We start from the raw sequence: 18,164 nt of genomic DNA, 5'->3' as shown, positions 1-18,164 counted from the left end.
ACTGAGAACCCCAGACAGTGTCTGTCATACCACTGTTTAATGTGACATATGTCCAGTCAGGGATACAATGGCAGTAACACATCACTATCACCATGTACTGGGTACAATCCTCACACTATGCTTCTGCTGTTCATAGATGTGTGTTCAGTGAGTAACACAGGAAACAAATGGTTCCACACACTGACCATTCCACAGATGGCCCTACAGATTGGGGTCTCTCACAAACAGAGCACTGTCTTGTCAGTTTTAAAACATGCAGAATAGCCATTATCACACACACCTTGTTAAACAGACAGTTGTCTCAATGTAGCATTGGTGGTATAGTGGTGAGCATAGCTGCCTTCCAAGCAGTTGACCTGGGTTCAATTCCTTGCCAATGCAAGAATTCTGTACATTTAACAGAGGCACAGGAAAATAATTTTCTTGGGTGGCAAAAGCCAGGGTACCTTTTTGGCTAGGCTTGTATAGGCCCTAGGGCCAATAGCCTAGTACCTACCTATGAACCTATGAACCTATGAAGCATAGCTACACTTACATGCTGTAGTGATGTCTGGCACATCACCCTCCTGTCTTTAGGCTATTTTTCACTGTGTATGTTGTTTGAGGAACATCCAGATATCATCTGTGATGCCGTTTACCAAACACCAGATCCAGGTACCACTCACAGTGACAGTCATGGGCAAACACCAACATGATGTTCCTAGATATTGTACTGTGTTTTTCATGTGAATGGCTATGGGAACATCATCACAGCTGTTCCACATGCAATCAGCTAGAGGAGGACTGCAATTGGAGCAGAGGCCATCACCCGAACATGACCATCACTTACAATACACAAGTTGCTGCTGAGCAGGTGTTCACCTCCACATCCACCAGAGAGTGTGTGGGAGGGACAGACAGAGGCAAAGTACATCAGAGAAGGGCTTGGAGACTAAACCCTAAGCATTGTCTGTCACACACCTACCAGTACCGGGGTTCAAACCCCTGACTGACTAGTCATTACTATTACAAGTGCATGCAGTTACTCCATGTGCCACAAAGCTGACATGTTGGTGTGCTGTAAGAACATATATGTGTGTTGGTGTGTGACATCTGCAACAGAGATATAGCAGACATACATTAGGTGTAGCACACAAGGCTGTCCACAAGAACTGATGTCATTGTCAACACAACCACACTCTCTAATGGACTCACATTGACACTCTTTGCCAGGCCCACATATACACACCGAAACCACTTAGTTTGCCACACTGTCGTAATGCACAGGTACTACATGCACCACAGGGGATATCCAGAGGTTCTATGGGCTAGGGCATGTGAACGTGTTTGACATCTGTCGGTATGCCAATGGGAGTTATACTGGAAGTGACTGTGGTTGAGAGCATCATACCCCACATGCAGACACAAGGTGCCAGTACTGACATGCATGTGTGCATTGTTTCATGGGTGTATAGTGGTTGGCTGTGCAAGATGGCTGTACAAGGCTGGGTGAGGTGTAATCCTTGGCATCATGCCACCCGACAATGGTGTGCAATGTGGTACAGGGGTGTAGTGTCTGCAATGTCCCACACAGATGGGTATAGTATGAACTGTCCTGACATCCTGGTTACCATTGTGTATGGCCATAGCTTTGCAATGCATGCCATGTCTGTGTTTGGTAGTTCATAGGTTCATAGGTAAGTACTAGGCTATCTGCCCTAGGGCATTTATAAGCCTAGCCAGAATGTGTTGGCTTTCACCTCCCTTTTAGACTAGATTCCTGAGCCTTTGTCCAGCAGGGCCATAGAAATAATCCCAGGAGCAAATTTATGATTTCCCATCCACTCATCAAGATTTCTCTTTAAGATGGTCAGCGAGGGGCTCTGCCTAACATGGACTGGGATTCTATTCCAGAGCGTGGGAAGCCTTTGGGATATGACTCTATCCCTCCAGCATGTCCTATTTATTGTTGTGCTAAGGTTTAAGTCCCTGGAGCGTGTAGCTCTAATGGATCTGGTTTTCTTGAAGTGGAGCATGTCCATACAATTCCGGGTTAGACATGGCCTTGTATGTCAGGCAGAGATCACCTCTGAGTAGGCGGTAAGCTACTGAGTAGAGCTGGAGTTTCTTTAGTCGAGCTGCATAGGGTATCTGTTTGTGGCCCACGATCCTCTTGGTGAGGTATTTTTGAGGTCTCTCCAGCTGTTGCAGGTGTCGGGTAAGGTACATCCCAAATGGGGCATTGTACTCAATTATGGGCCTGATGAGCGATGAGTAGAGAGGCACAATGACCTCTCTAGATCTAGATGTGAATCATTTTGTGATTAGGTGGGCTATATAGAAGGTTTTTCTAACCACTTTGGCAATGTGATTGTCAAAGGAGAGGTTACTATCTACTTGCGTCCCCAGATCCCTGATTACTTCTTCCGTAATTAGTGGATTACCTCCTAGATGATAGTTTGTGGGCACTTTGTTTTCCCCAAAGGGGATGACTATGCATTTTTTTGCATTTAGCTTGAGGCCATGGTTCTGACACCAGGTATCAGTCTCTGTAAGGCCCTTCTGGAGGATGCTTGTGTCAGCCAGAGAGTCGATTATGGCTCCCAGTTTGCAATCATCTGTGAACTTGGTCAGCCACAGTCCTCCCGTGTTTGCCTGTACCTCCGAGAAGTATATACCGAACAAGAGGGGTCCCAGGACTGATCCCTGTGGGATGCCACTTGTAACTGGTTTAGAGTCAGACATGGCACCCGCGACTCTGACCATGTGAGTTCTATCCCTGAGCCAGTTTGCAACCCATCTTGTGACATATGGGTTGATATTTAAGTTGGTAAGCTTATTTATGATACCAGAGTGGGGTATTGTGTCGAAGGCCTTTGCGAGGTCTAGGTAGGCTGTGTGGACTACTTTTCCCTCATCTAAGGCTTTGGTAACTGTTTCAAAGAAGTCAACTAGGTTTAAGAGGCAAGATCTGCCCTTAACAAAGCCAAATTGGGTGGGGTCCAGTGTTTGGAGGTTCCCAATGTCTTTGTTTATGAGATCCATGATGATGCGCTCCATAGCCTTGCAGACCAGGCTAGTCAGGCTTATAGGGCGATAGTTCCCTGGATCCATTGTGGTGCCACCTTTGTGGAGCAGGATCACTGTTGCAGTACGGCATTCTTTGGGTACATAACCTGTGGTAAGACTGAGTTGGAAGAGTGAATTTGTGTGAGGGTTTAGTTAGTTTTGGAGTTCGTGTAAGACGCAGTCCGGGATACCATCTGGTCCCATTGATGCTGTGTTTTTTACTTTGGAGAGGGCTGCTTTCACCTGTGTGTCTGTGATGTCTGGGGGACTGCATTATTCTGGGATAGACACAGGCCCTTTTGGGGGGGATGGGGGGGTGAAGTTTACACTGAACCTGACCGCCAGGATGTTGGCAATGTCTGTGCGTTCAGTGTATTTTGTGCCATTTTGCACCAGCTCAGAGCAGATCTGCGAGCTGCCACCCAAATTTTTGATGTAGCTAAAGAATGTCTTGTGATTATCTTTAGAGTCTTTGGCGATTTTTCTTTCGAAGCTGGCCTTTGATGATTTTATGAGGGATCGAAGTTTCTTGCTAGTACTGATCAAGGATGCCTTCCCTTTTTGGGATTTTGCCTTGTCATTTAATAGTTTCCTCCTTCTGTTGTATAGCTTATTTATGGCCGGGGTCCACCTGACTGGTCTCCTGTTCTTGGAGGAGTGAATCTTGGTTTTACTTGGGATGGCATGATCCATGCATTCCTGCAGGTGCTCATAGAGTGCATTTGTAAAGGATTCTGCGGTTTGGGTAGCATTTTCCATTAGCCCGAGGGCTTTGAAACTTTCCACCTCGGTCTTGAGAAGTGTGAAGTTTGCTTTTGAGAAATTTTTCACAGTGGATTCCTTGGCTGGGGGTGGGGTCAGGATGTGGATGTCCATTGTGATAAGTTTATGGTCTGATCTTACCAATGAGGGATTTACCTCTGGTGTGGAACATTGAGCCCCCATGTTGGTGATGACCAAGTCCAATATGTTGACACCTCGTGTTGACCAATTGTTCCGTGGCATTTGAGTTTATAAACTCCAGGAACCACTGGGCAAAAGAGTTGGGACTTGAGTAGTTTTCCCAGTCAATGTTTGGGTAGTTGAAATCCCCCAATATCATGGTGTTTGGTGAGACCTTCATATTCTCCAATGTTCTCAGGAATGCCGCGTGGTGATCCTGAGACAAGGTGGGTGATCTGTAGCAGGCTATGAACTGAAAAGCAGTTTTACCCACTGTTAGTTGCACATGGATGGTCTCTGCTGCCTCATGCAGTGCTACTAACCTGGAGGTGTGGGTATCCTTGATGAAAATGGATACTCCCCCACCTTTAGTATTCCTGTCCGAGTTCTGGGGCCGAAAGGAATGGTATGAGTTGAATCCTGGTAGTGCTGGGGTGCTCTCTGGAGCCTTGAACCAGGTTTCTGTTACTGCACAGATATGATTTTCTCCATACTGAGGAGTGCCTTGAGTGCGTGCATCTTGAGGTTTAGACTTCTGGCGTTGAGTAGCATGACATGGACATTGCCTGGGATGTGCATATCCCACAATAATGTACAGTGACATGTACAGGTGTACTTGGTTTGACTGGCACATGTGTACACAGGATGTTATACTCCGATATGCCAATATTGGCCTGGTGTGGCAGAACCTGCTTATAGTCAGCAGGTTGACCCTGTACCTGCATTGATAGCATGATACAGGTATTCCCTGGTGTCAGTGGCATTGGTCCATACAGGGCATATGTGTAAGGCATTGTATGGCCTCTGGATCACATTTGATCGCACCACATATGTTGCAGGCATCCGGTGGGGAACATAGTGAAGGCACATTGTCTGCAATTATGTGCCTATTGTACTGCTGTAGAGGGTGCCATGCCCTCTGCAGCCCACTGCAATCACACCATGCCTACTATCTGTCATAATACTAGCAACATAGTGGGATATTCTAGGCAAGTGTGTTTGTGTATGACACATGGGTTCAGGACATATTCCGGATAATAGTAGGGTTGCATACTTTGTCCACCAGGACTTTTGCCAGATGTAGGGGTATGGTTTGCCAACACAGTCCCTTGGCTGACTGACATCTGTACTCCTCTTGAGGTGGATATTGTGACATATAAGATGGACACCATATAGGAAAACTACAAAATCCGCTCCCCAACATGTCCAGTGGTTAGACACTCACAGCCACCTCCACACAGGATTTGATAGTCAAACACATACACCTGCCATATCCTGGAATAGAACCCCTACCTAACTAGTGTATCACACTCCAGCATTACGCAGTCATAGCACACGCTATGAAGATTACTGGGTTACAGCACTCCCAGAGGTGTATGTCTAGGTGGGTGACATCAACAGGATTGTCAGAGGTGGTCATGTGAATTATAAAGAGTGTGCATACTCTAAAAAGCATAGCTCCTGTCTCAGGCAGACAGAGATATACACACACACACACAATTGGTCTCTCTTGGAATAGAACCCCTACCTAACTAGTGTATCACACTATAGCAATACACAGTTATAGCACACGCTATGGAGAATACTGGGTTGCAGTCATCCCAGAGTTGTATTCATAGGTGGGTGACACCCGCAGGATTGACAAAGAAGGGCATTCCAAGTGGACCGTGGGATGTACATGTCTGGTACCTGTGTGTGCCCACTGCTTACTGTCATGAAAACACAATTACACCTGCTTAAAGTGTCGTATGCAGTCCTAATTGACAGTATCAACAAGACTTGCAGGTTTCAAACCCTGGACCATGCACACTGAGGTCACTGGATGTACCACTAAGCCATCCGGGTTGTACACATGTTGCATGGAGTCTATAATGCACATCCTACTACAGGTATTCCACAGTACTGAAAACAAATGGGACAGTCCCTTTGTGTACATATGTACAGTACCCTTGAATGTACTGTACACTGTGAAGCAACAAAGACAAGTCTACATCTGTACAACTGTCATAACTACATATCTATCTATCTATATATATATGTATATATATATATATATATATATATATATATATATATATATATATATATAGGCACCTACGGGATGTGTACACACACACACACACACACACACACACACATATATATATATATATATATATATATATATATATATATATATATATATATATATATATATATATATATATATATATATATATATATATATATATATATATATATATATATATATATATATATATATATATATATATATATATATATATATATATATATATATATATATATATATACACAGCCTAGCTATATATATATATATATATATATATATATATATATATATATATATATATATATATATATATATATATATATATATATATATATATATATATATATATATATATATATATATATATATATATATATATATATATATATATATATATATATATATATATATATATATATATATATATATATATATATATATATATATATATATATATATATATAAGAAACTGACATGTACACAAAACAGAGGCATCTCTTGTGTTATAGCATTTAAATCATAAGCAGTTCACCAGAGAAGGCATGGTTGTTGTGTATGTGGAATTTGAGGTGGGGAATGATGGCTAATGTAATCTATCCCGGGGATTGTGGAGTTAGGGTGGGGGAATGATGGGTATGGACCTACACTCCAGCGACCACTTCTGTGTCACTGCTCGACAGTGGCACAGGAAAATAACACACCCAACAGTAGTCGTGCTTGACTGTGTATTCTTTACCATTCCTAACTATGTAATATTTTGTAGACACCGGTCACCACAGATGGCTACCATGGTGTGCTAAATGACATTGCACATGTGTATGCCTGGCTACAGGGTAGTCACACACACAAACATGCACACACTTGCCAGTAGTGTGCATACACTTCTTGCCTATGTAAAGGTAATTGGTACAGTGGTATGCAGTTGGGGAATGTGCCACAGAACACATGCAATTACACTTACTGATTCCACGTCTGAACTTGGTGACATCACAGGACTGATTACTTGCAGTGGGGAGGGGGGAAAAGAGAGGTATAGTGGTTGATAAGGATAAAGGCCAGTGGAAAAAGGAGGTATCTCTTTGGAATTCAGCAAAACCCACTGCTATGACAGGATGCAGACACAAATACACACAACCACACTCAGCCTATGCTGACAGACACACTCAGGCATTTGCTGAGACACACACACAACCACACTCAGGCATATGCTGAGACACACACACAACCACACTCAGCCATTTGCTGACACACACACACACACACACACACACACACACACACACACACACACACACACACACACACACACACATGCACACAGTTTCCAGTGGTGGGATCAGAACTCCTGCCTATCTAAGGATCACTATTACAGTACTACACAGTTACGAGATGCACCACAGAGATTACACATCGCAAGGCAGTCAGACTGCCCTTTTACAATTGAGGACAACAACAGGGAGACTGACAGTCATGAAGTACATAGCTGTAGACCTGTGTGTTTAAAGTAGGTGTCCATTACAACCTGTATGCATAAATAAGACACACCATCTGCAGGTAGGCCTGAGAGGTATAGTTGTAGCACAACAGGAACCTGAACTGGAGTATGGCCATCTGCAGAATGGACAACTACTATCACTATACAGGGTTACAGTGGGCATGCTCATACACTTAGTAGCACAGGGCTGTTTGGGATGCACTATGACTACAACTACACAAGGTTATACTGGGCATGCTCGTACACTTAGTAACAAAGGGCTTGTTGGATGCACTGACTCAAATTACACAAGGTGGCAGTGGGAACACACATACACTTAGTAGCACAGGGATGTTTGGATTCTAACCACTGAAGGCCACAATGTGCATACTCAAACACTTACATGTACAGAACACGTTGTAATGGACTCCTACTGTAAACACACAGGTTTACAGTTAGGTACATCTTACCTGTCAGTATATATGCACATCATACTGGTTTACTACCTGATACCTGTATGTGGCCTGTAAATGATATATCTGTGTCTGTGCTGTGTGATACACATGCATACATGTACATGAAGTACTGACATATATATGTTATGTATACACATTCATGCATGTGTGGATGTGACAGACAATAGGTTGCCTGGGTCGCACAGGCGGATGCTACCTACAGCATGTGTCACACACCTTGCTGCCCTGAAAGGCATGCATTGATAGCAGGTTGTGGACAGTGGCATTATACGTGGAACAGTGGCATGTGCAAGCATAATGTGTGAGCCACCTTCTGTAATGGTACTGAGGTGCAGGTGTCAAGATGACCTCTCCTGGCTATGTTAATAGTTGTCATCATTAGCAGGACTGCTACCCTAAGTATATCTCACATTGGTCATATACACAAGTTCTGCCGCTGTCCGTCACCTTACATGGGGCATTTGCTACCAAGCACATTAATGCCACACGCAGTGATGTCATGGTACAAGTGGCAACTACTAGACCAAAACAATGAGCCAATGTCCTGCTGTTATTATGAGGTTGTCCAGTGTCTGTCATTCCGGGCTGTCATGACCGAATGGCCAACCTTCAACACAGAGCAAAAGCATCCATGTTACACATGTGTGTGGGTAATACCTAGGTCGCATTTACCCATATAGCTGCATTCAAAGTCAAATGTCCTACACACAGAAGTAACACCCTGACACCTACATGACAATTGCATTGGATGCTTATGCTAACCCGTGCTAGATGTGTGGCTTTAGTAATCCATTTGCTCAATTTAGAACCTACAATGGGGAATACCTACATCTGTGCAGTGAGGAACACCTGGCTGAAGGCTCTGTAGTGCACAATTGCACTACCACCATATAACTCACATCCAGACATGTGGTCCATAACAGTGGTATGGACTATACCAGGTGGTGGTGTACACATATTCATAAAGGCTACTCACATGTAAAGACCATTACTTTGACATAACGCATCACAGATGAGTCAGGTACAGGTGACAGTGGCAAATGCTGCATTTCTAGGTTGTATCCTCATATACATCCACCACCTTGTTCCCAGACTACCAACACACATCCATATGTGGTATGACATAGTATGGTAGGCCACCAGATAACCCTCAAATGGTGGAATGTACCTAGGCCTACATTAACTGTGCAAAGTACCCATGTACAGACACAGCTGCATAATGTGTTATGCAATACAATAATACCACTGTTTATAACCAGTTCAGTTGTACACATACCAGGGTCCCTCGGATGTTGTCAGCATTAACACGGTCGACTGTTGCTGTACACCAGTAAACAACACCCTCATGATTGGATATGACCTAACCGTACCTGCCCTGGATATGTGCATCCCATACTCATACAACATAAATTACATTACCATAGCTTTCATTTACCTTTCTACATACAGGTGGCTACAGTCATTACACACATGCACATGGCAGATAGCATGCTAACAGTACATAAGGTTCAATATCTATGTTAACAGGGGTAATATTCCCTCTCTACTGGTCAACCATGACACCTATCATATCATACAACACCCCATGTGGCATGTATGTCTTTATACATGTCCACCTAATGCAATGCCTACAAACATACCCAAATAACAGGACCACAGGACCTACAGAAGGCCTGTATTGACAGAATCAGGGAAATCCAGCTCTGCACTGTATGTTCCTGAGTAGTCACAGGTGATATGTTCATGACATGCACAGCCATGTGTGGCCACAGCTCCTACATATACCCCATGTCAACAATTGCAAGCCATGCATGCTGTGTGCTGTCTGGACATTAGCCTTAGTACCACAATAGCCAGTACATGCTGGGGTGAGATGTTTACAGCCACAGACCTCGCACATGCTTGAATGAATGTACTGCCTAGCTCTAACAGAGCACATTGCTGGCACTCTTCCAGTACACATGAGGTGTGTGTGGCAAATATGATGTGCTCACTATTGACCATTACAGTGCCCTGGCTTCACCATGGCACTGTCAAGTAACAGTTTGTAGGAGCATGACATGGAATAATGCTGTGTGTGTCACACTGTTATGTGCTGTTGTAATATATGTACAGTTGGCTACTCAGTGAAAGTGATGGTGTCCTACCAGTACATGAATACAACATCCATTATGGTGTAATGCTTGGCTATGTTTCACACATGGCGTGGGGAAGATGTGGAATGTATCCTCTTGACCTGCTAGTGCACGTACTGATGTAGACTGTGTATGTGTACATGTATTGCTGTTTGTGTAGATTCCATGTGTGTGCAGTGTCTGATGTCTGAAGGTGACTGTTGTCTTAGTACATCATGCTGTTGCAATACAGCCTCAACATTGCCAACTGTATATGGTGATATGCTCTAAGTACAGTAAGCCGTACATGAGGTATGGACAAATGTTTGGACATGACTACTAAGTGGTGGGGCTTCTTTGCAGATGAATGATTACCGAGGACAGCTCACTGGTGTCTTACAACCAGTCCTACAATAACCTGTGTACCGGCTAAGGTCAGGTTTTGTTAATTGAAGTGGAAGACAGACAATGTAGAATGCTGTAAGGGTGACACCGAAGGCAAACCCCATGACACCTGTAACAGTAATACCTCCCCTGTGCAAATATTGTGCATATATCAGCACAGTTGTCAAAGGAAAGAGTCAGTAAGCATTGTACCGGATGTGATATTGCTGTACTGCTGTAGTACCTATCATTAGGTAGGCAGATGTTTGATTCACAGTACTGGCACGTGTGGGTGTGTGTCCATATATGTCACATATGGTTGGGAATACATCTCACATGTTACCACTCTCCTGAACACTGTTGTTGACACCAGTACAGAGTGAAGTATAGAAAGAAAGAAAGACTTAGGCAGGTGGTTAATTCTCACACATGTAAAGTGTCTGTATGTGTGTGATGTAGGTGTATATCTTTGTGAATGCTAGTGTGTGTGTGTGTGTGTGTGTGTGTGTGTGTGTGTGTGTGTGTGTGTGTGTGTGTGTGTGTGTGTGTGTGTGTGACTATCAGTGTGTATGGCTGTCCGGTTCCTGGAGTGATGCTGTATTTTACCATAGTGAAATGTTAATGCCCCTTCCCCCCATCCACTCAAAGCAGTCTAGCATCCCTGTTGATATCATGAATCGTAGACGTACATACTAACCGCCTGTTAACATGTACACCCTGGGGTGTGACCTGTTGTTACATAGCCTACTGATGGACCCCCCTCCCCACATACACTCACTGCACTATAGTATCCCTGTGGATGTCCTCGATCGTAGGCCATTCCAACTGCCTGTACATGTGTAATCTCTGTGGCGCATTTTGTAATTGCGTAGTACTATAATGATGATATGCACATAGGCAGGAGTTCACATCCGAACACTGGCAACTGTGTGTGTGTGTCAGAGTGTGTGTTACTGTGTCTGGAATCCCTGAGTGTGTGGGTGTGTCTGTGTTTGCATGCTGTCATGGCAGTGTGTATTACTGCTTCCCAATGAGAAGCCACTATTTCCACTGGCCTTTACCCTTGTCATCCAGCATACCACTCTTTTACCCACTCCGCACTCCAGGTAACTATACCTGTGATGTCACTCAATATGGATGTGACGGCTCTGAACACAGTAGCCTACTACACAGCTATCATGCTCTTGGATCATTAGAACAGTAAACATAATTGAAACATGGGAGAATATAACTCTGATGTGGAAGCTACAAAGTGCATGCAGGTACTGTCATACTGACCTGTGGGTAGTCAACATGTACATATCAGACTCCCGCAAACACCAACATCCCCCGGCACATGCAACTACACCTGAAAGAGGAAGGCAGAACTTCAAGATTAACCAGCTGTTAGTGTTGTAACACTTGATGCATACTGCCAAACGTACAGAATGCATTCTAAAACTGCAATACATGGTATGTCTGCTGCCTGTCAACACTACTCAACAATATTAATCTACAATTGTCTACCTAGTATGTTCATCCTGTGCATCAGACCATATGAACATGTCCCTGCACCGATGGTGTGGATGACAGGGATGAGGCATAGACATCATCATGTGCACAGGGTGATAATGTTTGCCAGAGGCCTAGGCTGTGCCATTGGATGACATCATGCATGTGTGTTAGGGTCTGTGATATCATTGAGCTTGTGTGGATATTATGCGTGTGCATGTTGAGGTGCCCTACATTTGTTTCCAGTGTGTGTGTATGCATGCACACAGGTCTGGCATGTGGCTGGCCTACACAGGGGTAATATTGACAGCTGCAGACTGCACAAGGCAGGTGTCACAGTTCGCGGTGTCCTGCCATGGCCACGTGGCCTGTGCCTGCCAGGGGTTGCACGGGCACTATCAGGCAGAGGTCCAGATTGGGTACCGTCTGATGACATATGTCCACTGGAATTGTGTCCCTGTTGGGACCATCCAGGACCATGTGCACATGGCCTGCTGTATCCTGGTGTGGACTGCACAGCACCAGCAGCACTACTGCTGCTACCGCCACTATGGGAGCAGGCATGTGCAGTAGCATGTTCACGTAGACCTTCAACAGGTGATGTAGCTGGCCTACGTCCACATGTCCAACTCCTCACTCCCACCAGATGTTCCAGCACAGACAATCCACTCTCGAGGATTAACATGCTACAGTCAAGGACTACAACCATGTCACCCAATCGTCTATCCAAAACATCTGCAAGATGATGGTGAGCATTTGCAAGTGCCTGGATGTTGTCAGTTAATGAACAGACAGCAGCCCTCTGAAGCCTCAGACTGTCGCTGTTGTGCCATTCAGCACGTGCCTGTGCCTCCATTACAGCCCAAAACATGCATCTGGTGACTTCAGCTGATGTGCTTGGTCTCGCAGGGGCATGTTGGCCAGTGGTCCTCCTATGAGCAGCGCTGAGCACATGCCTGTGTGGGACATCACCAGTCTATTGACTGGGATCATGGTGTGCAGGCACATCTTCCATAGTCACCGCACTTCCCTGTTCCATGGTACCACCTGCGAACTGTCCTTCCTCTGTTGCTGGTGGTGATGGGGTATGTGTAGGCAGGGGAACTGTGTGCGAGGATGAGGGGGAGACAGGTGGAATAGCAACCAATGGCACAGATTCAGCCCCTGACAACCCTGCCTGTGCCTCAATCATACTATCATCATCACTGTTAAAGTCTGTGGGGACACTAACATCATGTGGACCGCAGGAGGGCAACACACCTACAACAACACCTGTGAGGGGAAGACAAGAACTGTACATTACAAGTTATACCAGACACACATAGACAGACAGAGACTCACACAGACAGACAGACAGAGACACACACAGACAGACAGAGACACATAGACAGACAGACAGAGACACACACAGACGCACACAGACAGACAGACACACGCACACAGGCAGACACAGACACACACAGACATATACACAGACAGAAACACAGACAGACACACAGACAGACAGACAGAGACACACAGACAGACACACAGACAGACACAGAGACACACAGAGACACACATAGACAGACACACAGAGACACACAAAGACACACAGAGGCACACACAAATACACAGACACACACAGACACACATGCTGCATGCAGGTGATATGGCAGATGGCATTCAGCTTAGACAATTATAGTTTCAGCTTAGGCAATTATAGTGATAGTTATCATACATCCTTGAGTTGCACACAACAGCATGCATGTGGTATAGAAGACGGCATACACCTTACATAATTATAGTGGTGGTTAGCATACATACCTGTATTGCACTATTTGTGTTAGTAGCCTATGCCCATACCTGCAACACAATGCATGCCCTTTGCACCATTGCACTGCACTGCCATGGTGTGTGCAACATACATCACATTTTAACAGACCATCGCTGACCTTTGTACATCTGCCACTGATGTTTTGTGTTGGCCACTGCCCTTATGTGTGAGGACATGAGCAGTAGGGTATGTCGACTGCATACTATGTTTGCCTGAGCCCTAGAATGCATATCTCCCCAAAGCAGTGCATGTCTGTTCAACATTATTCCGCCTACCCCTGAGCTGAGTGTAGACATTGTGCATGTGGCTGTGCACACATGTTTGACATGGCTGTCCCTACTTTGCAATGGTGCCACAGACCAGCACATGTTTACAGTATACTGGCCTGCTGTGTGGTGTATGACCTTGCCAGTCACATGTAGTATGAGATGTCTACTGCTGATGTGTTGAATGACATGCATACATGTGTAACACAATGGTGTCCTTTCCAATCTACAGTACGGTAATGGTGTCCCAATGCAGGGATGTGTTATACTAACATGGGCCATCAGCTGATGCAATGTTATCTGTCCACCCTACAAATATGCAGGGACATACTGCACATTGAGCTGATGTGCATAGCCATTGCAGGGTATCATGTGGCTTCACGATTGTTATACAGTGTGAGCTACTGACACAGTTCATAGCCATGACTATGTTCACATACAATACTTATCTAATGTGGAATGTGACCCACGTCACCAAGGTGTATACACAATAAACCCTAATGTGGAATGTGTGACAGAGGTCACAGAAGGGTATACGGATTACACCCCTGCACATCTGCAACCATATTACTGATACCTGGCAACTATGCCCACGCATGGCTAACTTACAAGTACTCTATGTCCCACATGCCATCTGTGTACCTCACACACATGAGGAACAGGCATGACAGTGATGTCTGACACCAGCAATGTGAATGTACTGTATCTGTGGATTGATGTGGATGTATGTGTATGTTGTGCAACACATGTATGCATTTGGATACTGTATAGGTGAATGCTTCCATGTCGTGACACACTCCAGATGTTCAAGACATGTTATGTGGTGGTTTCATGTTATGCCTACACAAGCTGTGCACAGGCCTCTATGATGTTTAGTGTTTCATATCTGCAATATCACCATTACACAAAGGACATAGTTGTATTGTGTCAAGTCAATGTACAACAGGGTGTACACACATGTACATCACTTCTACTGTGTGTTTTGCTTCATGTCTCTGGCCATCCTCCATGGCCATGTGTACACATGTTCAGTCCAATTTTTTCACATCAGTTTAATTCCATATGACATACACCCATAGATGTCATATGCTCCACTGAGGACAGGGTTATGCAGGCAAAGGGTGGTATGTATGGGATGTGAGACATGTTTTGCAGGATAGTTGAGCAGTGTTGCAGTCAGTCCACTACATGTCATGGACATGTCTGATAGCACATGACATTGTGTGACATTCATAGCAAGGGTATACTCCGCAAGGGTGTATTGTGTAGGCCGGGCATACTCCAGCTCCAACACATTTAGTGTGTATGCACACATATGCTCTCTGTACAGTACTGATCATATTCCCAACATGTGTAATGCTGATATGCAGTACCTGTCCCTACAGTGGAACACACCTCCACCATTGTATTCACTGTTTTCCACACATCTGGCAATGACAGTTTGGAAGGTTTAGTGTAGGTATTTCATGTAGTCTTCAATTGTTTCACATAGGTAAACAGTGTAATGCATTGCAGGTCTGACCGGTGTCCATTACCAGGACCACCATACATTATGTGTACATGTGATATGGCAGATAGCATGCAATTAATATGTTCCGTGCATTATCAAGCCTGGTAAATAATAACAATCTCACCTGACACAAGCGCGCTGTCGCTGCAAAATGCCAGAAGTACCTAAACAGGAGTGTCACAGCAGTAAGATCATTATCCACACCTGTGTGGTAGCTACAGGGTGCAATGTCTATGTTAGCACATAAGCCTGTACAGTACATTATACTATGGAGTATGCACATCTGTGCATACATAGAGTAGCAGACTATAGTATGTGGCATGTGTGCATACATGCCTTGCATATGATGTTACATTACATATTGTACAGTAACACATGTAACTATGTGATATATAGTTGTGTTTTATGTGCAGTAGTGACTTACCAGGCAACTCAAGGCTCGGTGGTTGAGAGACACCCACCTCCACAATACCAGCTAAAGCTTGTGGATGGAGGTCTGCAGGTGTCCCCAGGTTGGTCAGTAGCTCCTTGGTACGTGTGAGTGGGGGCTGGGTGAGTGGCCCCCCACCTGTTTCACCTTGTTCCCTGGTGATTGCATTAGCATGCTGTTTTGCCCATCTTATCAGGTCAGTGCAGTGTCGGCGCACCTGCTGATAGGTGCGATTGTGACCACCAACATCATTTACCCTCCTGCAGAGTTCCTCCCACAGGGCATCCTGCTGCTGTGCATCCTGTGGCACATGGCTGAAGAGCATCGTGTAGTTGTCAAGGAGGTATGGGATGAGGACCTCATCCTCCAAGCAGCTGTATGGCAGCAGTCTGCTACGTGGCATACCTGGAAGACATAACAATGGAGACAGGTCACAGTATCACACAGAGAAATACAGCAGTACAGCTGAATATACATGTGTATCACATTTATTAAGATTACAAATACGTCTTTGTAGATCTACATGACACTAACACCACTGTCATGTATAAGTCACACACATTTGACACCTACTGGTGATGTGATGTTAACGCCATATATATATGTGTGTGTCATGTGATGACATTGCTCATACACCATGTGGATGTTGTCTTGACATGGGCATGTTTGTTTGCCTGTAGTGGTGTCTTTACCTATCAGCACATGCCTGGATGTGTTCACATTAATGCAATCAACCTTAATGCTGTATCTATGCCACATATATAGTCATACATAGCCATTAGAGACATGACCTGTGACCCTGCAGACTTGCAAGCAGGTATGTGTTTTGCCATATACATCTACATGGCACTGTACAGCTGTGCAGCATCCTGCCATGTATTTTCTGTGTTGCACATGTGTAACACATGGGACAATAGCTAGCCTGATGATATTTGCAGGGTTGGATATCAACTATAGCATGTATGGTCATAGTGATCTAGTAGGCTATATGCCCTGGGCCAGTTATGAGCCTAGGCAGACAGGTTACCTAGCTGTAGACAACAGACAGGTAGGTTGCAGTGGCCAGTTCAAGCAGTGCCACAGAACTGATACACATGGTTACTGATATATTTGGCATGCAGTCATCACACCATGTCACAGAGAAGGGTGATGTGCAGCTTTGCCAGAAAGGGATGCATAGTATGGCAAGAGTATGTTAAGTGTATGGGAAAGGCATCTCTCAGGCATGTTGTGATCCCTGTACTAGAAAGGTGGATGTCCATGACGTATGTGTTTATTTGGGATCAGGATGTGTTAAGTCTAAAATGTCCAACACCTCTGGGTTGGACATGGCTTTATTCAGGGTAGGCCGCATGCTACATAGTGTAGCTAGGGATTGTGAGGGGCAGTGTAGGCCATCTGCACATGGGCAATAACCCTTAAAGGAAATATGTGATCTATTATGGGTCACATGGGTGTTGAGTATGGCTGAGCAGTTATCTCTATATTCCTGGATGGCACCCTGTCATGATTAGGGGTGCCACATACAACTACCTGTCTTTTGTGGTGATTTAACTATCAAAGGGAAGTACTGTCCAGCTGCATTGCATACACACAGTTGCCATTATGTTGACCACTGCCTAGGTGGTAATGGTTACAGGATTTGCAACACAGGGGATGACAATGCAATACTTAGCTGTCAGATTGTGGCCATACATCACACACCACACATCTGACACACTAAGGCCCTTCTGTATGTTGAACACAGCACACAATGAGTCAACTATTGCTCCTATTTCATAGTCATTTGCAAACATCAATAGGCTGATGCCTTCTGTGTTAGTCTATGTGGTATAGATAACAAAGAGGGGGCGTATCAGGAATGACCGCTGTATTACTGTGTCTGGCACTGGTTTAATGTGCATGTATTCGTCAGACACCTTCTGTAGTGTGGGTTCTGCCAGCGGTTCAGTTGCCAACCACTCCTGTGACATAGGAATATACACCTAGTTTACTGAATGTAGCTGGAACACAGTATGGGCAATGGTGTCCTACGACCTGGCAAGGTCATGATATGCAGTGTGAATCAACCCTACTGTCATCTACATTTGTACCGAGTACATCAATTACGTTGACCACAGTTCATGGCTGTACAGACCAGAC

General features: G+C 44.6%; 1 non-coding gene across 1 annotated transcript; it reads left to right on the top strand.

Annotated features, from left to right (window-relative positions):
* The first annotated feature begins 309 nt into the window (after positions 1-309).
* Positions 310-381, top strand: TRNAG-UCC. The gene has a single exon. It is a non-coding gene; the product is annotated as a tRNA-Gly (tRNA).
* Positions 382-18,164: the final 17,783 nt, after the last annotated feature.

Source organism: Protopterus annectens, chromosome 5.part0, assembly GCF_019279795.1.
Source record: "Protopterus annectens isolate FY-2018-M chromosome 5.part0, PAN1.0, whole genome shotgun sequence".
Taxonomy (NCBI): Eukaryota; Metazoa; Chordata; order Ceratodontiformes; family Protopteridae; genus Protopterus; species Protopterus annectens.
The sequence above is the reverse complement of the archived record's forward strand: the minus strand, read 5'-3'. Positions and strand labels throughout refer to the sequence as shown.